The sequence below is a fragment of the Lepisosteus oculatus genome, chromosome 10 (assembly GCF_040954835.1).
Source record: "Lepisosteus oculatus isolate fLepOcu1 chromosome 10, fLepOcu1.hap2, whole genome shotgun sequence".
NCBI classification, from domain to species: domain Eukaryota; kingdom Metazoa; phylum Chordata; class Actinopteri; order Semionotiformes; family Lepisosteidae; genus Lepisosteus; species Lepisosteus oculatus.
The window spans coordinates 24154679-24177648 of NC_090705.1; the positions used below are offsets into that span (position 1 = coordinate 24154679).

General features: G+C 38.7%; 1 protein-coding gene across 10 annotated transcripts in view; it reads left to right on the forward strand.

The window, feature by feature from the left end:
• Positions 1-22970, forward strand: part of LOC102683535 (poly(rC)-binding protein 3) — a 371030-nt gene that overhangs the window by 22447 nt on the left and 325613 nt on the right. The window contains exon 2 of one of the 10 annotated variants that reach the window (XM_069195016.1): positions 14954-15011. The exons of the other annotated variants lie outside the window; for them this stretch is intronic. The gene's annotated coding sequence lies outside the window, so the exon portion shown is untranslated. The remainder of the gene's footprint in view (positions 1-14953; positions 15012-22970) is intronic. 10 annotated transcript variants of the gene reach the window in all.

Consider the following 22970-nt stretch of genomic DNA (forward strand, 5'->3'; position numbering starts at 1 on the left):
TACAAATAAGTTAACACTTGCTCTATATGAATTAGTGCAATACAGTATGTGCTGTGGGACAAGCAAGCCATGAATTTCATGTTTTGAACTTGCAGCGTTATTGTGTTTAATGTTAATTGCCAAAACTACATAGGCATCACATATCAAATGATCATGTTAGCCACAGTACACAGTAAATAATCAACACCTCACCACAGCTCAGTTTTACAGAAAGGCCTGCTCTACCATGAAGACTTGGCTCATTTCTGACATTCAGCATGAAAAGGCCACTAGAGTCCAGATGATTATTAAAGATTAGGACGAGCTGTGGTTCTAGAACTAATTTGGATGGTACCTCAATAATAATTGATCGTTAAGTAGTTCGGTCATACCCTAATTACAGCAGAGAAGAGTTGGATCTGAATTACAAAGCTGTTTTAAGTTAACTTAACTCGTTGAGGAAAATGACTACCCATCTTTAAAGATAAACATTGGAGGAGCCATCATTTTAAAGAGGAATGAGCATAAGAGCTGCTGCAAGGGTGAAGGAGGGTGGGATATGAAAATAATATTTATATGTAGGCAAGCAAAAGTGGGCAGGACTAGGGATCAGCCTCCTTCCAAACTTTTGTTTTAAATTCAATATATTCTATAATTACAAAATCCATCCATGTTGGAACAACTTTATCCAGTCCCGTGCCATGGGGTATGTCAGATCATCGCTGGCAAGCAACTGGTGACAAGGTGGATCCTGGCAAGGCCAACAGGTGCGAGGCCATCACAGGGTACACACAGACACAAACAAACACACCAGGGCCTATTTTCCCAGACATCAGAACATGCAAACCCCACATAGGTAGCACCCAGGAATTAACTCCTGAACCCCAGCACTCCAAGGCGGCTGTTCAAACCATTATGTTACTCTGGCCCTGTTTCCATAATCTTAATTTTATATTTTTTATAATTATATTTTCATACTGTTTTTATATACTAAAGGTATATCTGTGCCTTCAGACTGATGAGCTTTTAATGCTTACTTCTAGTAAGGTCTGGTTATTATTTAGCAATAATTTATCCATCTCTTTTAATCACGCTAATGTGATTGTCACGTACGAAGGAGTATTTTCTTCTTCAGGAATCAGCTTGTTCCAGTCTGAATCTTTAATTGAAATTTTCAGTGGATACAAGATATCCACACCCAGAAATATCCTTTGTAGCACTATAGGCATTAGATAAATACATTATATGCACAATTCTATTTTTGTATCTTTATTTATTTTTCAGATCTGTTTTTAATGAATGAAGCGTAGAGTAAACAGAGCAGCTTGCTGTTTAAGCTTTTGAATTCAAATGACTTTGATATGCAGTGGATAGAAGTAATATACTAATGCATAGTTATTTCTGCCTTTGGAAAAATAAATTTATTTTTGATAGATACTAAATTAGGCAGAGACTGGCATTTATAGGTGAGCCTTTTTTATATTAATGAATAAAATGTTTATGACATGTGATCATTGGACAGGCAGTAAATTAAGGCATTAATTTGGTTAGAAAGGAGCAGGATTCTTATTATTCAAAATTTAAAGAGCTACTTCTTTCAAAATTCATGTGGATACTTGGGGATTTCAATATTTCATGAAACCTGAAAATACAATACTGCCACACACACAATTGTAGGAATCTCTTACTTGCCTAGAAATATATATTTAAGATCCTTTTATTTATTTATTTATTATTTATTATTTAAGACACCTGAAGAGGCCCAACAGTCTCCAGTATGGAGGGAAAGTAAAATGAAAGACAGGGGTTAAAGAATAATAGATTACTGGCCCCCGAGGCTAATCAGTAATGAAAGAGACACAAGACACAACTGTCAGAAGAAATGTCTGTCCGCATCAAAGACAAAAAAAGGGAGAAAGGCTGGGAGAAAAGACTTCAGAGAAACTGATCACCTCAGCCTGTCGATCAGAACAGAGGAGCTCCGGCTCTCAGGGTGAAATTTAAAGAGGGGGCCACATGGCAGAGCCTCGCTAAATAGTCTGTAGTCCAGGCAGATGGACTTACAGACTAACATGGAAGGAAAATACAAGGGGAAAAATTAGAAATACTATACGATGATCGACAGAGAAAAGGGGGACAGTGGATAGAGTCCAGGGTTCCAGGACGAAGGCCATGAGACAGCATGTAGAGTTCAGTACAGGACAGAGTGAAGACGTGGAATGGGAGCTGCAGTGCAGGCTGGGGTGGCGCTGCAGGCTGTTTGAAGGTGCAGGCTGTTTCAGGAGAACGGTAGGTGACAATGAGTCCTGGAGTTTGGGAGCCTCGGCTCTCAGGGTGTCACCCTCTCTGCTTCAGAGTGGACTCCTGCTGCTGAGATCCCAGGAAAAGTGGGCCGAACGGGTCTGCCATTCTAGGGAGGGATGACAGCCCATGAAAAGCCACTGAAGCTTAAGCCCGACAGCCTGGAAAATAATGGAGAGAGTGGAGGCAGTACCGCAACTGCGGAGAACAGTGGAGTCAGGAATAAATAATAACGAAGGCCCACCAAAGTGGTGCCTCATCATTAAATAGAGAAACAAAGCACTTGAATATCAGTAGATCAGTAGAAGGAGATCCTGAAAACCCTTAGCCCTCCCGAGAATGTAGATGTTTCCCAGGGCAACCATGGGCCAAGAGACACTGCGGGACAGTGATCATAACACTTCGCTGCTGTATTGGTGAAAATTATGAGAATCTGTACAAAAGCAAAACCAATTTGTTCACTTACCTGCCATAGCTTTATTTTAGCAAAGCTCATATTATTCTTTTAAATATTAATATTATAATAGTCTTTGGTTATTGTTATTTGGTAGCCATGTTGTTGAAACTGATACCCTGATTTCTTTCAAGAAACAGCTGGATGAGATCCTTGGATCAATTAACTACAAACTACCAAATTGGCTAGATAGGCCTCGTCATGTCTGTAACCATTCTGTTATTCTATTTTATTTTCTCTGCTGTCTTAACCAGACTTACTGTAGCATTGTTCTGTTTGAATCTGGCATTGTTAGTTTGTTCTGTGCAGCACACCAAAATACAATCCAACAATATTTACTGTACATATGAAGTGATGCTGGACATGGCGGTTTATGTTAGGGTTGTCAGAAGACTTGATGGCTCTACTAATTCATATAGGATTTTGCTTGTCTGCTGTCACACTGTATTTCTCCTTGTCTTAAATTCTGGAGTCAATGGGATTGTGAGACTCTACAGGAGGTTTCGTATGTGTAAGAATCAAACTTATCGTGGGTGATTTCAAATTTTATATTAATGTCAAGAATCCATACCTGATTTTTGACCACATTAACCACTCTTAGTTTGTTTTGTATAATAATGATCCAGTACTGTTGCAGTAAAGCTACTGGTAAAAAAAAAAACATACTGCAGCATACAGTACATGCAATGCAGGTGCACATCCCGAAACAGCTGTAGAAGTAAAATGAACTTGCTTAGGAAGAAACATTTATCAGAGCATGGATGGAAGATGTGTGTTGGGAGGGGTGAAAACTGATCTTCTGGAAGAGCAGAAATATATAACACCCAGGGGAAAACTATATACCATATACTGTATATTGCTTCATATTCATTCATGTAATATATAAAGTAATGTCTCATGAACTAATTTCAGCATCAACCAAATTCAAAGGGATTTCTTTTGTTGTAAAATGAAGCATACTTTCCATGGTGCAGTAAACACCTTCTATTCCTCCCTGCCATCACTACAGTAACTGAAACTCTCTGGCTCTTGAGCTCTGACAAGACAAGGCTCTGAGGTGGTATGACTGAAGACATGCCTTCTGATTTGAGTGCAATTGACTGTGAGAAATGGAGGAAAGTAATCTAATTCTCCCCAGTTGGGTCTCCAGAGTGTAAAAGACCTCTGCTGATTAAAAACCACAGTGTTAACTGATTGCCTTATCAAAGCTGTTGTGAAAGAAGCCTCTGCTTAAGTTAAGGTTAATACATACCTTCCTGCAGTTGTCAGGTGTTTGTGTGGGTTTTTGGTAATCCAGACTTTCTTTGGGGATTTCTCTATGTTCGCTTGAAAAGGAGTATTGTAAAACTATTATTTCCTTAGATTCATTATTTTATGACTATTACTCCGGTGTATTATTATGGCGGTGCTCGATGGGGCAAGCTAACATTGGCATGGCAGCCGGCCTCTGTTCCACCCACTTGTCTCTTAGAGCTGGTTGCTATGGACACCGATTGAAAGAAGACCCAAATCACCTGGAGGCAATTATCATCTCACCTGTCTGGGTGAATCGGTGGGACTGCTCAGACTGTGCTCTGGGCTCTATTATAGAATTTTGCTTTTGAGGCTCTTGAGCTTTGTAGTCCCTTATCCGTACCTTTGATTTGTCTTCTGTGTCTTGCTTTGGATTACTGACCTCACTTTGTTCTCTTGACCATGATTCCTGGATCTCCCCTTGGGTTTGTTTACTTCTCCCTTTGTTCGACCAGAATCGCCTGATTCCTCAGATTGAACTCTCCAGCGCTACTACTTCAGACCTGTCTGACCATCCCATCTGGTTTGTCCCGTGTGCCTTCACTTGTCTCCACCACAGCAGTGTGCCTACAGCTCCCTAAATGCTGTGTGGCTTACTCATACTGCAGCCCCTGTCAGTGTGCTGCTCACAGTTCCCCTGGGTTTCACCTGCCTTTCATCCAGCAAGTGGGTTCTACCATACAACACACAATCCATTGCTAGGCCGTTGAGCAGTGGAAGTTACACTAATCTTACAAGATTTGATTGCTGTTTGAAACCGGAGTGTCTGATAAGTCTTTTGGCAGTTTCTAATCTGACACCAGAACCTCAACAGAGGGGCGACTCTCTACAGTATAATGGAGTCTTGGAAGTAGCAATGTCAGCACCTGTATACTACAGATGAATTCTTCCACCTTTATCTTTGATTAAATTAAACATACAACTCTCAGTTTATCTCAGTCAAGCTTTTTCAGAACAAAAACAAAAAATCTGTGTTATTTTTGCCAGGGTGGAGAGGTGGCTCTTTGGATAAGGATCTCCTGAGCAAGGCCCTTAACCCCAGCTGCTCCAGGGGTGCCGTACAATGGCAGACCCTGCGCTTGGACCCCAGGCTCTCTACCTACTGTGTGTCGTGTCTGTGTCTCATGGAGAGCAAGCTGGGGTATGCAAAAAGATAATTCCTAATGCAAGAAATTGTAAAGGGTTAATAAAGTGTTATTATTATTATAATGCTGTGCATTGTAGCAGTTACAATTATTATTATTTTTTTAAGTCTTTATAATCACTGATCAGTGTGAAAGTCACAAGCTAGGGGTGTGTCTAATCATCATTAGAAGCATTTAAAGGTGGACATCCACAGTGCATGATGTTCACCTGGGGCAAACCCACACAAAAATCGGGAGAACATACAAACTCAGACAGCACTCCAGGAACGGAACTTAGACTTCTACCCCTGAAAGGCAGCAATGCTAGCCACTGTGCCACCATTCCACCCTACATTGTTTTTTAAATTTCTGTTACTTGTAACATGAAAGCAGTGGTCCAATGTGATTTTTTTCCAAACACATTTCCTTTGAAACCTATAATTTGAAGTTGAAATTGAGCATATAAATGCATTCACCTTTACCTCTAGGAGTGTGTTCTTTCCACAGCTGTTTTCCCTAAATAGTTATTTATTGTGTCCACTGACTACACTGTAAAAAAGCAGGTAGTGTTTTATATTTTTAGAAATAACACCTTCTAATTTTTCTGAAATAAATTAGGATATACATACTGTTATATAAGAGTGCAGCATTATGGCACAGTAACAAGTAATAGGTTTATTCCATGCTGAAAAAAAGAAGAAAGAGAACACAACGTTTTGGCTGTGGAGCCTTCTTCAAGTGTGAGAGAGACAGGGCAGTAGGCAAAGGTAAAGTAGCCATTGAACAAAGGTTGGGAGGGAGGAGGAGTGAGAGGCGGGAGCAGGGGACAGAAAGAGAGGCCAATCAAGAGGTGTGAAGTCAGAATGGGTGCGGAGAGGTGTGAAATGAAACTTCCAATGAATGGAGAAAATTTCATAGAACTGTAGTCTGTCGTTAAGAGAAGGGAGAATGTGTGATCCTAGCCACCAAAACTAAAATTAGTAGTTCAGGTGGGTAGCTGCGTCAGCATGCGTAGGCTGCAAAGGAACAAGTAATAGGTTTATTCCATGCTGAAAAAAAGAAGAAAGAGAACACAGCGTTTCGGCCGTGGAGCCTTCTTCAGGTGTGAGAGAGACAGGGCAGTAGGCAAAGGTAAAGTAGCGGGAGAACAAAGGTTGGGAGGGAGGAGGAGTGAGAGGCGGGAGCAGGTGACAGAAAGAGAGGCCAATCAAGAGGTGTGAAGTCAGAATGGGTGCAGAGAGGTGTGAAATTAAACTTCCAATAAATGGAGAAAATTTAAAAGAACAGTAATCTGTCGTTAAGGGAAGGGAGAATGTGTGATCCTAACTGCAGAATAATTTTAGTTTCGGTGGTCTTTCTGATGTATGAGTTCCGAAAACCGTCTTTGAGAACACAGAGAGATTAGAGTGGTCGTGGCCGTCAGAGGTGAAATGAGAAACAATGGGCTTGGAGAGATCTTTAATCTTCACAGCCCTGACGTGTTCTCTGAAGCGGTCTCCGAGTCTCCTTCCTGTTTCTCCAATGTAGATGGCTGGGCATTTACTGCAAGAGATACAGTAAATAAGGTTGCTGGAGGTACAAGATGCTGTCTGGGTGATCCGGAATTGTCCTGAGGGGCCTTGAATGAGTGTGGTGGTGGCTGTGTACCTGCAGGTGATACAGCGAGCTCTGTTGCAAGGGAAAGTGCCTGGTGTGGACGGTTGTTGAGGGCGGTCAAGGGAGCTGTGAACAAGGAGGTTACGCAGATTAGGTGGTCGGCGATATGAGATGATAGGGCGATCAGAAAAGAGGGCCCCAATGGAGGGATCATCCTGTAGGATGGAAAAGTTCTGGTTAATGGTCCTGGGGATAGGAAGTGTGTTAGGGTGGTAGGAAAGCACCAAGGGAATGCGGTTGTTACGGCGGGAGTTCCTGATCGGGTTGATGGTCCGGGGGGTGTTTTTGGCTCGGGCAAGGGCCCTGTCAATCACACTGCTGGGGTATCCTCTGTTGATGAAAAATGAGTTCATTTCGAGGGCTTGGTTCTCGAAGTCGATGTCGTCGCTGCATAGTCGTCGTAACCTAAGGAACTGTGAAAAAGGAAGAGAGTTTTTAGTGTGGTTGGGGTGAAATGAGCTGTACAGGAGGTAGCTGTGTGAATCCGTGGGTTTGTAATAAACTGAAGTGGACAGTCGGGGGTAGTTGATAGACAAGTGGATGTCTAGAAACGGAAGAGTGGTGGAAGATATGTTAACCGTATATTTGAGGGACGGGTGGAAGTTGGTGAAATGGTGCAGGAAGAACTCAAGCTGATCGCTGGAGCACGTGGCGGCACCGACGCAGTCATCAATATATCATTTGTAGAGGTCAGGGACATAGCCAGTGTAGGAGGCGAAGAAGCGTTCTTCTACCCAGCCGACAAAAATGTTGGCATAGCTGGGTCCCATTCTGGTGCCCATGGCAACTCCACTGACCTGTTGGTAAAAAAGATTATTGAAAGAGAATGCGTTCAGTGTGAGGACCAATTCTGCAAGGCGTACCAGGGTGTGGGTGGGTGGATCAAGCACTGTGCGTTTGTCCAGCGTGTGCTTGAGGGCTGTAAGGCCATCATTATGGGGAATGACGGTGTACAGAGATGTGATGTCCATGGTAAAAATGTGGCATTCGGTACCCTGAAATTGGAAATCATTGAAAAGTTGGAGCGCGTGGTTGGTGTCTTTGATGTATGAGGGAAGATCTTCAACCAGCGGTCTCATGAGGCTGTCGAGAAAGGCTGAGATGTAAGTAGTTGGACAGTTACATGCTGATACGATGGGGCCTCCAGGGGTGTCCGGTTTGTGGATTTTGGGGAGGAGGTAAAATTGAGATACCTGTGGATGTTCCATGATGAGCCGGTTCGCCTCCTGGGGGAGCTCGTTACTGCTGATAAGAAGGGAAATGGTGGATACCACTTCCTTTTGGTAGTCAGTGGTAGGGTCCTGTTGGAGAGGGAGGTAGGCAGAAGTGTCAGTTAGTTGTCTAGAGGCTTCAAAGATATATAGATCCTAAAACTAAAATTATTCTGCAGCTAGGATCACACATTCTCCCTTCTCTTAACGACAGACTACTGTTCTTTTAAATTTTCTCCATTCATTGGAAGTTCTAATCATTCAATTCCAGGACAGGGGCCATATCTGCTTGGAATTTGTATATTCTCCCTGTGTCAATTTGGTTTTTGTCTTGGTGTGCTGGTTTCCTCCCAAAGGCTTAAGACAAACTAGTAGTTTAATTGGCTTCTAAGTAAATTGGCCCTGGCATGATTTTGCCTTTGTGTGCCCTGCAATGCACTGAAGTCCTGTCTAAGGTGTATAAAGTAATGCTTTCCAGGATAGGCTCTAGCTTCCCTGTGACCCTGAATTGAATTGAAATGGTTAGAGAATGGATGGATTTAATAAAGCAGAGTAAAAAAAGAACAGCAAAATAGTGCAATGCTGCACTGCTTGAAACAGCAAATAAAAACATAATTTAAACTATATATCTATATAAACACTCAGGAGAAAGCAAAATAAGATTAATAATTTGAAAGCTTATTGTTATTAATTCAAAGCCCTTTTATATAGTATAGTTAGGTGGAGGTGTAATATATAATATTGCGTGTTATAATTTGTATTTCTTTAAAATAATTGTTTTTGTAATTGCAGAACTCGTTTTCAGTGTATACATGTACTTTTGTCATCAGTATGCTCAGGCTCAGTGCTCACATTGAAGGACAAGGGACAGTTTGGAGCATGCTGGAGGACTGTCAGAATGGCTGGTCATGAAATTCCCATATTCCCATTCATTCAGTGTTTTCACTTGCCTTCAGGACTGCTGCAGTACATTTCTCTTCATGTGCCTTTCCATTTTGGTAACATGGCATCATTCCCAGGTAGACTGGCTCTCTTTGCCCAGTGGCAATATACTGTATGAAAGGCTTTGGCTGTACTGTGCTAATTAGATGCTTACAGTCAGCTTGCAGCTTTTTTCCTAAATTAAACATTTATATTCCTTTAAGAAGCTCCCAAAAATAGATGATTTAGCACACCATATGGTGCCAGACCCAGGAATAGTCCCTGTGTAGTTCTGTGCCATTTTCTGCCATCATGTGTGTAATTAGCAAGTAGTAAGGTGTGGACCACATTCCATTGTAAAGTGTTTCAAAGGCTCAGTGAATCTCCACTAGAGGAGAGTTCAGATGGAAGAATCACAAGACAGACTTTTGATCTAGGCTGCTTCTAGTCTGCTTCTTTTTCTGTAGCTGTTCTACCAATAATCCATTTGTGGACTGCTGTAAGAATTTAATAAATGTGCAGTTCTTATATCAGCACACATGCCCATGCACCATGTGTTAATAAACACGAGAGAGACTATTTACAGCATTAATAATATCTTTCTTAGCAGTAAAAGGTTGTCTTAGTCATCATCATCCCTATTATATCTCCTACTATTTTTATTATGTATGTTAGTGATAGTTGTATAAACATAATGTTCCAGATAGATAACCTCTAAAGCATTGCTTGGCTGTGTTTAGGGCCAACCACTTGCTGCTAACCTTTTTGGGACTATAAGCAATGCTTGGAAGATGTCAAGAATGCTTTGGCACGACCTGAATACTTTTGGGTGAGATGAAATTAGCTCCTGCTGTTTACAATCTGAGTCATGATTATTTGTGGGAATTGCCATTAAGGGTAAGACCAGATTCATACTGCTAAGTTGGTATTTGAAATTAAACTGAATGCATGCAGTAAAACTTAATAGTAAATGTAATACAGATTATGATGTGAGTCCTTTGTCTATGAAGAACAAAAAGTAGTGAATTGCAATACAGTAGCATCTTGACATTTGCAATGGTTCTCTGAAACCAAAACCTTGTGAATGGCCAAATTGAGATAGAACCAAGTCCAACCTCTGTGACATGTTTGATTAACAGACATAAGAAATCAGCAGCCATATAACCCTGCAACTCACAACTGGTGGCCTACTGAAACTAAGCAGGCATGAGCCTGGTCAATATCTGGATGAGAGACCTCCTGGTAAAAACTAAGGTTACTGCTTGAAAAGGTGTTAGTGAGACCAGCAGGGGGTGGTCAACCTGTGGTCTATGTGGGTCCTAATTCCACCGTATAGTGAGGGGGACACTATACTGTAAAAGGTGCTGTCCTTCGTGTAAGATGTAAAACTGAGGTCTTGGCTCCCTGTGGTCATTACAAATCCCAGGGCATTTCTCGAAAACAGTAGGGGTGTAACCCTGGCGTCATGGCCAAATTTCCCATTGGCCTTTAACAATCACGGCCTTCTAATAATCTCCATCTATGAATTGGCTTCATTACTCTGTTCTCCTCCCCACTGAGAGCTGGTGTGTGGTGAGTGTTCTGGTGCACTATGGCTGTCGTCTCATCATCCAGGTGGATACTGCACATTGGTGGTGGTGGAGGGGAGTCCCCATTACCTGTAAAGCGCTTTGAGTGGAGTGTACAGAAAAGCACTATATAAGTGTAAGCAATTATTATTATTATTATTATTATTATTATTATTATTATTATTATTATTATTTACCCTCCCCCCACTGATTAAAGCACTAATGCCTTGCCTTTAAATACACTACATCAAACAACAGTGATTACAGATATAGGACTCAGCTTAAATAAACAACATAAATTTGTCCTCTGTGTCCAACAGATGCTTGCACGTTCTCTCTCTCTGTCACTCCCCAATCCACCTACACAGAAACTGGAGTGTTTGTTGCAATACAGAAATGAGATGCTGGGTATTTGGGTACTTGGGCAGGGGGCAGGGAAAGGCTCACTAGCTACATTTGTCTTGCAGTCTTGGTCCGATGTGCGTCTAATTTGAAAGTTGTGCCTAACTGTCTTCGGCTCAGTTTCATCCTGCTCTGCCGTTCTTCTATCCAAGACCCCATCGGCCAGAACAAATCACAAATAAGCACATTTGCGAATGTTAACAGATGACGAGACCCTACTGTATAGTATTGTATACCGGATGCAGCAAGGCTTGAAAATGTGTCCAGTAAGTTGCCATTGTTATTATTACTAGTGACAGTTGCACTGGTAATACAGTTACAGAAATGGAATCCATATGTTTAAAGCTTTTATTTAATTTGTTGAATGTTTTCTTGCTGCAAAATAGAAAATCTTTCTTAGGTGTAAAGAAATGTACACAAAATAAACAGACATGGCATAGTGACAGTAACTTAACTCCTCAGCTGCCAGTCCTGTTACAAATCATGGCAGTCAGTAAGGTAGCTTATCTGAGCTCCTATGGAGGTACAATATTATAATCTTTAAATGTATCTTTTCATTCCTGCAAATACTGTATGAATGGGACTTTATTTCATCAGAGACATAAAATGAATTATAGAAGGCAATCCGAAAGAATCATAAAGAATTATATTGAGCATTAGATCAGAGTTTTAGTAGTGAATGTACATTTGACATTAATGATGTAATGAATGATTGAATTTCTTTATAAAGGGATTAATGGCTAGAAGTGAAGCTGTCTAAACTGCTGGCACACTGGACTGACAGGATCTAGGCCAAAATGACCTCTAAACAAACACCAATGCATTCCACTGCTTTTAAACAGTATCTGTATTGTGTTGTTGATATGATTTAGTCATATGTTAATTGATTTATTTTTATTTATAGTATGAGGCTGTCATGAAAAACGGTGAAGACATTTAAATATTTTTATTGTCTAGGCTAAATCAATATGAAGTTAGAGTACTCCATAGGGGAACTGTAATGTTTAAACAGCCCTCTAGATAACAAGTGGTGGATATATGTTTTGTTCTGAAAATGAAAAATACACTGTTGTGGAAAAGAGTGTAGTTATATTTAAGAAAGCAGGCGAATATTGGTTCAACATAATATTGGTTCACAATATTATGTTCAAATTTCAATTTTATTATTAAAAATGTTTGACTGTGTGATACCTTGTTTGTTAACCTTAATACAATATTTGTAGGTGATTTTTTTAATTTTAGAACGTCCAGTTTGCATTCTGTTTTGGGATCATTTGACTTCTGAAAAATGTTAGAAATTGTATAAATTGTACTTTTCTCAGACTGTTGTCAGAGGTGCAGCAAGTAAAGAGAGTTAATTGCCCAAGTTGAGTTCTGTGATCTATGTATTGCCTTGTTATTAGACACATTTAAAAACACCATATTTTATACTGTAATGTAGTTTTCATAGTACATCATCTCATGGAGCTGTACAATAAAGTAATGAAAGAAAAGAGATAAAGGTTCATACAAATTAAAATAGTAAATTAATATTAAAGTATTAAATCATATTAATATATAAAGCTAAAGCAGAAAGTACATTTAAATACAGGATTTTTAGGGTGCTAACTGACTTTCAAAACCTGATATAGGCAGTCCTGCACCATCATAACTGAAAGTCTGGTTTCCAAGTGTTCTGAGCCTTCTACAAGAAACTGAAAGAAAGCCAGAGCCCAAAGGGTGCAAACAGGGTATAGGAGTATAGGGAGTTACAAGTTCACTAGTGTAGTCAGGAGCCAAGCTGTTCAAACCCTTAAAGGTGAGCAGTATTTACAATACTTTTCTGAAATCCACAGGGAGCCAGTACCAAGTGACATACTGTATACTCTTTTTAGTTTGTTTAAACGATGATGCCCCATGTGGCTGGGAATGATTGTTCCAGCACTATCAAGTAATGGGTAACCACCACAGACCCCAACGTGCTGGGTTTCCTACACAATTGCAGTGTTGCCAGCAAGGGATCCACTGCACCATGAATTGGATTATGCATGCATTCGTGCAAACACTACAGGCAGGCAACTGAAAGAGTGGATGATCAAAGAAAAGCATGCAAGGGTCATACAGTAGCTGTGCTTGGTTAGATGATTCTAAACTGGGAAAAAATAAAATGAGATTAATATCATGTCTTTTGTTTAATAACAAGATACTAACCAAAACCATTTTAATATAGCTCTAATTAATTGACATATTAACCTAGGTTAGCTAATTGTGTTTATTTTAGCTGCCAAAGCATTACAGTATCACAAGTCAGAGACATACCATAAAAACGATAGATTAATTTCTGAGATTGTCAGAAATAATTCCAGATGAAAAAATGAAAGAACATATCTAATCATCGAAGCAAAACTTGAATGTGATTCTTGCTTGTACTGTATATATCCAGCTTCTTGGATATAAATGTATATATCAGTTCTTTAACATTGCGTAAAAAGCTTTTGTAGTCCAAAACACTGAAAGAAAATTAATTTAAAAGCCTTGGAAAGTCACCTACAACATTGTTCTGTACATACTTCCTACTTTACATAATTAATTAAGTGTTTTGAATTCTATATTTTGCAGACATACCTTTACTGTAAAATATATGAGTTTTCTAACCAAACTGATAGTGGTTACAATTAGACTCCATTTCAATTCAGCCCTTGAGGTATGCAGTGTGTTAATCTACAGTCATGCCCTAATTCTTTGTTATATCTTTTTCTTCAAATCACAGAAAAGTCAAGTTTCAAAATGTTCTATTTTGTCTCTCCTCCCTTTGGGTACAGTACATCTGTGGCTAAAGATCAGAACATCCCTCATGTGTCACAAGTTGAGGACTGGCCTAAACTCATCTATGGTTTCACATGTACTGTATCATAGTTTTTCAGTGCAAAGGGCTATCTGCACCTACCCCCCATCTTAAGTAACATGGTTACGTTTGGTTCCTCGAGTCTTTAGGTAACCAGAATCTTCTAAAAGTCACAAGTGATCCTTTCTTGCGTGAAAGAAAGAGAATTACTATTCATGATATTGCAGCAATCCACTCTTTTTTGCCCTGGAGAAGGGACAGGAGAGCAGAATTGCAGGCTCACCAGAGTTGATTGTCATTTAATGCTTAACAGGTACAGTATGTGTGCTAATCATAAAGAGAAGTAGACAGTAAGGGAGAATATAGCAGCAGAAGTTACAGTAGCTTCTGAGGCAGAAAAAAAGGAAAAATCACCTTTCAGATAAAAGGAGAGAAATAAAATAATGATGAATGGAAAAAAATAAACAATATTATTAAAATAATTTAAAAAACAAATAGATCATACACTTGAAAATATACGGTAAATAAATTAGAGGATGACCTTTTTGCAAATTTATAATGAAATCACTGTACATTGTAGTATTCAGTAATAAAATGTACAACAAGTAAGAAAAATAATGAAAGCACTTCATACGAATTACAATTTTCAATTAAAAAGCGCAAAATGATATGCAGAGTTTGCGACTCGTGTGCAAAAGCAAAGTGAGGCTTGAAATGTAAAACCGACCTGTTAGATTTGGAAGGTTTCACTGTTAAAAGTGATGGTGGCAGGGCAGAAAGTGACCAAGGTGATGTACCAGCGGATTAATGATGTGTGTTTTATGATATGAATTTCAGCAAAATGGTCAATTGGAAGACAGAGGCTAATTGACAATATGGCACCTAAACAGAAAAAAAATGTTTATGAAATTAAGCAAATTAAGTATAAGTATAAGTATAATTAACTTGGCACCTATCAAAGTATCAGAGAAACAAGACAATTGATTAAATGTGATACATGTATATTGTGGCAAAGGTCATCTAAAACTTTAAAATGGTACAATTAAGTTATTTTTGTTTGTTTCTGGGTAGAATTCATACCACATTTGTTTCCCCTGTTCTTTTATTCTTCAAAAAACTCCAGAAAAATGCATCTCATTTTTTCTTAGTGTCTGAAAAAATTCTCTTTCTTCTATGACCCAAATCTGTCTATATTTTATTTATTTATTTTTTTTTACCAGATAAAAGCACCAAACAAGAGCTCTATTGTACAGCAGACAACACTTTCAAGCAGATCAAGTGAGTTTGCCTCAGTAAGCAATTCTGTAAATTTTAATGAGCTCCACATGTCATTTGAACTCTGTAGGGTACAGTCAGAAGCAAAATTGGCTCTACCTGAAGTGCTGTTGTATGCTTTAATGTAACAGTGAAAACTGCACACACGAAGCTCACACTGGTACCACCGGCACATATTTGCAACAGCCGAATTCTCTCAAGTGCTTGATTTTCAAAAGCTGCAACAAGAAGCAACCGGTTTTAACTGGAAAACTATGGGATAGCTGTTAGATGGCCTGGCAAAACATTTGGTTTCCACTGAAATTCTTTTGCACATAAGTTGACATTGGTTATGTTTTTCTTTCTTTTGCTCTCTGTCATCTCAGCCTAAATTCTCAGCAGAAATTTAAGGGTTTTTAAAGGTAAAGTATTGTAACTGACAAGTCCTGTCAATCTTTACAGGATCGTATACTGAATATATACTCTACTGTAGCTACAGCAATTGTAAAGTAAAATTTATCAGATCAAGGCACTGTATTTCATGAGGACAGATCAATCAGCTCTAAAACTGTTAGCATAGTATGATAGCTGGTGCAAGTTTCATTCTTGTTGAATCATAGCATGCTTTATTTTTTTATTTGAATGGAAGTGATACATCTTCAAAGCTTTTCTGCCTTGCTGGTCTGGCTTGGGTATAATGTGCCCAAAATGGGCCTCCTGAGTGTCTCAGCTGATAGAATTTTTTGCTGAAGTACAGGCTGAATAGCTTGCCTGGGGCCTGGGGCCTGGGACATGTGACTAGCTGACTGAGAACAGGGTTCCCCAAGTGGTAGCATGCAATTGGCTGAGTGCCACTAAGGGTGATGTGGGATTAATTGACCATGGCTCTCATGGCAGCACAGCAACCCTTGCAGCTTCCCAGGTGCTTGCAGGATTGTAGTGCTGTTGGTGAAGGAAATATATCTCTTCTAGATGGCACTGAACCTCAAGTACAGCGCTGTGTTGGTTGTAAAGCCTTACAAGATATACACTTCCAAGGTGGGAGGGTCAGTCTACATTTCTTCATTATAATTAATAACAATTGCTTACACTTATATAGTGCTTTTCTGGACACTCCACTCAAAGCACCTGGATGATGCAACAGCAGCCATAGTGCACCAGTACTCTCACCACACATCAGCTATCAGTGGGGAAGGGAACAGAGTGATGTAGCCAATTCATAGATGGGGATTATTAGGAGGACATGATTGGTAAAGGCCAAAATTTGGCCAAGATGCTAGCATTACACCCCTACTCTTTTTGAGAAACACCCTGGGATTTTTAATGAGCATAGAGGGTTAGTACCTTGATTTAACACCTCATCCAAAGGGCGGCACCTTTTTTACAGTACAGTGTCCTTGTCACTATACTGGTGCATTAGGACCCACATAGACCTCAGGGTGAGTGCCCTCTGCAGGCCCCACTAACATGTCTACCAGCAGCAACCTTAGTTTTTTCCCAGGAGGTATCCCATCTAGGTACTGACCAGGCTCATACCTTAGCTTCAGTGGGGTGTCAGTTGTGAGTTGCAGGGTGATATGGTTGCTGCTGGGATTCATTCATTGTCTACTGTGTGTGGCTGCCAGGTTCATGTCGAGCTACGATGTGAAAAACAAATGATCAGCAATTCCAAATCCAGTAAAAATATAACATGCCAAATCAAAGAAAACATAAAATGATTTGTGATTCAAAATTTATGAAATGCACAAAGCATCCTTAATTTAATAAATAGACAACAAAATGTTGTGTCTGAATAGAAAGAAAACACCCAACCACCTTGTCAATACTTATAAAATAAACAGACCATACCAAACTATCCCTACCAAATAGTTTGTAACCACCATTTCTAGCAATTTAATGTGAGCAAAAATCTCTAAAGTTTATTTTTAATTAAAATCCTATTAACACATGAAAAAGCAACAACAAAATCCTTAATCATTTTCAAATAGGAAGAACTTTGTGTGACAAAATGAAAATATAACACTTTACAGTTGTCTCACAAAAGAAAAATATGTGAACATTTTTTTTTACCTTTCTATTTGTGCGTCCTGCATGCCTACTTATTCTCTATTGGTCCTGGTACATGTATAGTGATAACTTTTAGGAAGAGAACTTATTTACTAGTTGCCTAGAATCTCTCTGTAATCCTTTTCTCAATGCAATAATGACAAATTTGAAATGTATTCCTTGTGAGAGCATTCTGAGCAACTCATGCAAGACATACAAACTCATACATTTTAAAGCAAGATATTTGAAAGGGGGTAAGGAAAAGATTGAATGCCTGCCTTAGATAAAGCGTGTTATCTTTTTATTGATCTAAGCGTCTTGCATATCCCTTTGTGTGGTCTCTGACTCTAAAGCCTTATTCAAGAAGTGCCCTTTCTCAAGAACCAGAATTGGAGCTATTATTTCCCACAACTCCAAAATTGAAAGGTGCTGACGCCAGTGCTATCACACTCATTTTCAGCTGTGGTAATCGGAAGGTACTTGTCTAGGATATAGTTGCTGTAGAGCAGAGTTTGTCAGGGTGAGTCGGATGTTAGATTACCTGGGGATTTCCGCTGCCTTCATTTTATTGATTATTTTATCTGTACCTGCAGATCAGTGTCCTCTAGTATGGTTGCGCCTTACTTCTTGATTAAAAGGAATCTGTGTAATTCCCTTGTAGCAATAAATTAATTAGCACTGTATCCAATTGTTGCTCAATTTGTGCTGTGCTACTTTTGAGTCTTGTATTATGGCATGAGTTTATTGTTAATTCTAATCAAACAATTGTTTCAGCTAGGTTGTGGCATCTTAAAAGTCTGTTGTACAACTAAATAATGCATTTTTATGGCTCAGCATACAAATGTAACAGATATCCCATAAGTCTTTGTGTTAGCAGATAGGAGATATTATTGCTATAAACTAGCATTTCAAAATGGTAAATTCCAGGCATTTATGCAACCTCTTTGTGAAGAAGATTGCATGTTTTAAAGTATTTTAAAGCATGTTATGATACAGAATAGCAAAGCAGCCATTATAAATAGTCTGTCACATCTTGCAAGACATTCTTTAATAAAATCAGTAGCAGAAAGAGGAAATAAAAGCTTATCCAAATGCTTTAATGCATATAGTTAATTATTTGTCCTTATGTGAATAGTAAATTTAGGTAGAAGATGATGCTGTCCATTGGAGACATATGAGTTGCTGGACAGAGAAGAAAAGAACACAATCATAATCTGTATCAATTAAGTATACTGCACACATATTGTAGTTAAACAGGGAAGAGACAGAATCAAGATGAGATGTGGTCATTTTGTTTCTTCCCAACATTCTAGTTCCAGTGGATCTCAGTAAGAGGGTGAAGTGATGTACTGTATGCTACAGTATTTGAGCCAGCTTTGATTGTATCATACAGTACCTTGCCTTGTGAGCAAATGAATGCTCTTTCTTGGTCCCACCTCCACCCTGCCCCCTCCCCAACACACTCCCCCCTTTCTCCTTTACTACTCTCCTCCTACTCCTCTATCCTTCTGCTGCCAAAGCCATTACCATTTGAACTCAGTCCTGTCCCACCATCCATTAGCCACTAATGCTTCATTAGTGTGGGCCAGCTGAATTTGATCCTCCCCCATGTCCGAACCTAAGCTCTCATGGCATGAGACTGGCCCTCTCATTTACCCTTAATGTACTCACCCACCCTGCCCACTTTCTAATCAATACCCTCCTTTGCAACACAAATTCAATGGCTGCATTATGACATTGGAGCTGGAGACATGAATTATTGAACATTCTGACTCTGAAGGGAACGGAAGTGAGCTACACGTGAAGCTGTCACCGAGGACGTGCTGATCTAAGGAATTGCAGTCTCCTTTTCTTCTATTTTAAGGTTGGATGGTTTCTCAGTAGAATCACTTATCAATAAAAAGAACTGTATCTCACGTTTTCTGTTTCCATGCCTTTTTTGGGGGAGGGATTCAAAAAGGAAAATGCCAGTTTCTTGAAGCTGTTACTGTTCTTCAGAGACTGCAGCAGTAAGAGCACCAGCAGTGACAATAAACAACGGTGTCTTTATATACACTTTTTCCTACTTGTATTTTGCATGGGTACAGCTTTTTCAATGAGGATCTCGAAAACATGCTAAATTCAGAATGGTGCAGAGAATCCAAATTGCTTTCATTTGTCAGCTTGACTCAACTTTGCCATTTAATAAAGGCTGTTTTACTTAGAAAAATAATAATGGCCTTTTAAGCCTTTACTTGCAAACCAGCCATTTGGTGTGGCTTTTTTACTGGGATGTGTTAACGCTTTATACTCCATTATTGGTGCTGTTTGACATTCTCAAACAAGATTTCATTTGAGTTTAGTACTAACCTTAAGGCTATTTATTTCCCTGCTTAAAGGTTACACCCCCTTTAATAAGTGATTCCTCATAAAAAAACCTCTTTTTGCTGTAGCTTCTGCTTCAAGGTCAAGGCAGAGCGCTGATCTCCTGATAAGGTGTTGAATCTGACAAAAGAAAAAGGAAATTTGGTGGCCACAGCTGTTTTGAGAGCTTAGAGAAAGTTCCTTGCAAGTGTCATACAGAAAAAAATATACATTAGCATCTGGCTTATAGATTGTTACCCTTTGTTTTTTTTAAATAATTTTAAGTGTTTGAACTTTCAAACATGGCTCTCCCTAAAAGCATCCTGACACTGGAATGTAAAGGAGGTTCTTCAGCTGTCCCGCTGTCACTGAATGGTTAGCATTGCTGCCTTCCACCTTGTGAATGTCATCCCCCCTCTTAGGCTGCCAGGACAAAAGAACAGATGGCACAGTCCTTCAGCATCTCTCTAATTGTAGGGTTTACCATTGCATATTAACAGAGATTAATGCAGATAAGAAGGGTGTTACCCACAAACACACTCATGCTTTTGTCTATCAAATGAATGAAGTAGGAGTAGTTATTTGATAGATTTTCTTACCTTGCACAGTAAAAAAAGCATTTGTGTATGTGATTGTCTTAACATTCATTATACTGTAGCACAGTGTGATTTTCCTCATGGAACATGCTAGAGAGAGCACGGCACGGTGAAATGTGTCAGCATGAACTGCAAATGATTTCTGCAAATCCATGCAACTAATACTATACATTACGTGCACTTTGTATATGCAATACTTTATGTATTCAGAATATAAACTTAATTTGAATTTAAGTGCTGTGCCTTGGCTACAGTGCACTTACAGAATAATAACATGGTATTAACGAATGTGATCTTTTTCAGCTGGTGTTGTGCAAACATTTCTTTTCATGTTCTTTATTTATAGAGATAGAGTAGTGTAGCATAGTAATATAATAACAAGGCTGGAGACAGGTGAACTCTTAAAATGGTTTACTTCTGACATAACATTTGAACAGTGTTCAAAAACCATAATAAATCACTAGAATGCAAACTATTTACTGGAAGTTTGACTTTTGCTGTTTATTTATTAATTATTTTAGTTAATAAAGAAAGTACAGTTTGCACTCAAACTCGACTGTTTCTACAAAATATCAATAGATAAAAAAACAGAAAAGGTCTTAATGATTGAAAAGTACAGACGTGTGTTTACATAAAGTATTTTAACTATGAATAGAGAAAGCCTTTAAAATATGTATGGGATAAAATAGACTGGCTGAATGTTTTAAAGATATTTTAAAAGCAGACATATAGTACTGTACTACAGGTACTAGGAAACATTTTTTGCACATGACTGGTAATAACAGATTACCAAGTCATATTTCAAAAGTAGGCACACTGGGATCTTTCAAAATCACCTATATTCTATGTAGAATCATTACAAACAGGTTCTGATAAACTGAGGGGTCGGTTCTTGACCTTGATTGTTCTTCTGTTCGTATCCTGGCCTGACAGTATTAACACAGCCAGAATTCTTGTACATGTTTGAATTCTACAGTTGTATTGTGGAACATTATAACGTTAATCACTTTTCTGTGGCATAGAATTTTTCTGAGAAAACCCAGCACTAACAGGGACGGACAGTACTGGCCATAATTGATGAAAATATGCTTTTTTTTACAGTGTGATATTGGTGATATTGATCACAATACATAATTCATAATGCATTTCTCATCATAATGCATTTTGTGTCTACTTGTTTGGCATTCAAGATCACGGGACACAACTGAGGGAAAATCAAAGTGAAAGAAAAAAGTTAAGCCATTAAACAGAACAATAAAAAATCCTCACTATTAAAATCAAATGTGATATGAAAACATTTAAAATTATTGGAGTATAACAGGCACTGGTGCAGGTTTGGTCTTCATGGTTGCTGCTGATTGTCATTCTTGGGATGTGAAACTTCAGTACACGTCAGTTCCACATCAACTGAATATGCAATCATTCCAAATGAGCTGTCCTGTCAGACATTAAGATGCTGATGATTGGGATTTCTTAGCACTGTGTTTAGGAGCAACACCTATTTGTATTACAGAATTTAGTACAGCCTGCCTGATGAGTAGTTTTATCACAACATGACATCCAAATTGTCAAAATATTGCAATTGAAATATTAGTAGATGTTAGAAATACACAGTTATTCCATTCTGCAGATTTGTGTTGATTGCACTAACTTGGTCAAAAAAACTGGTTGTACATTTTCTTGGATCAAGCTCATATAACATTACAGGTAATTTCCATATATTAGCCACATAAGCTCATTAGGTCAACACTTATAGTTTTTTTCCATGGCATAAAATGGACAAGAGTGTATCAGACTCCACTCACCCCCCACCATATGGAACACCAGTCCATCTCAGAGATAACCCCAAGCAATGCTCGTCCCCATTTATACAGCTATGTTATACGAGCATGGAGCCACTGAGTAAAGTACTTTCCAAACCCAGAGACATATGCAGTACAATACACACCGTGACATATCCTTCCAGTCATCTGAAAACAGGTTTTTGTCAGATTACTTTCGACGAAAGAATAAATACAAAGTAAAGTAATCATTAATCACCTAAAGCATCGGTTCAGCCATCTTGTCCAGTACAACAACAGCTGCTAACTACAGTATAAGGCTTTTGTGGCATTGAACGTCAGTCTTACATTTCATTGCATTAGGGTTATCATGGAAATGTGTCATGCAGCAAGTGTGAAAAAGAAAAGATTTTGGAGGAAAAATATTTTTTACTCTTGGGAATCACAAACATTTTTTATTATATTGTGGGATTTTTGTAAAAGTCAATGCTTTTATCTGTATTCTTTAAGCTTGACTTATTATCCCTGCCATTGAAAAGACAAAAATAAATTCCCCACAGATTATGATTTAAGTTCATTTTGTTCAATGCACTAACAAGCTTAACCTTTGTATTATCCCCTATATTGGCATTCTTGCTCCTGCATATCCTCATTATATTGTGATGCATTGTGACCTTCAGAGAATTAACCACAACCACAAAGGCCTGGCTTAAACCACAATTTGCATTTCTTCACCATCTGAGAACTAACCTGAAAAATGTATCTGTCTGTGTGTGAGTTCATGTATTGCATGCCATACCGAGTAAACCAAAGCATTAATAGTAGTAATAATAGCAAAATGTGAAGTGATAATAAAGATGATAATCAATCATGCTTTTTTTTCTTGTGGATTTCTTATTACACAGTTCAGTTGCATTGTAATCCCAAGATGCTGGATGTTGCATTTTCAGAAAAGCCTCAGATATCCACTTCCTAAACATAAACCTTTTTGGTTTGCTCCATTAACTAAAAGAACACATGAAAGGATTATGCTGGTGAAATTGACCAGAGAAATAGATCAGAGTTTCTCTGGTCAACTACATCTCTTGTTTGTACAGTAAATAATGTACACAGTATGCTTACACTTGCAGACACTAAAAGTATTTTTTATGTATGATATTAGAGTTTTAATAACTTATCTTGTTATGTAACCTACCAATCATTCCTATAAGATGTCA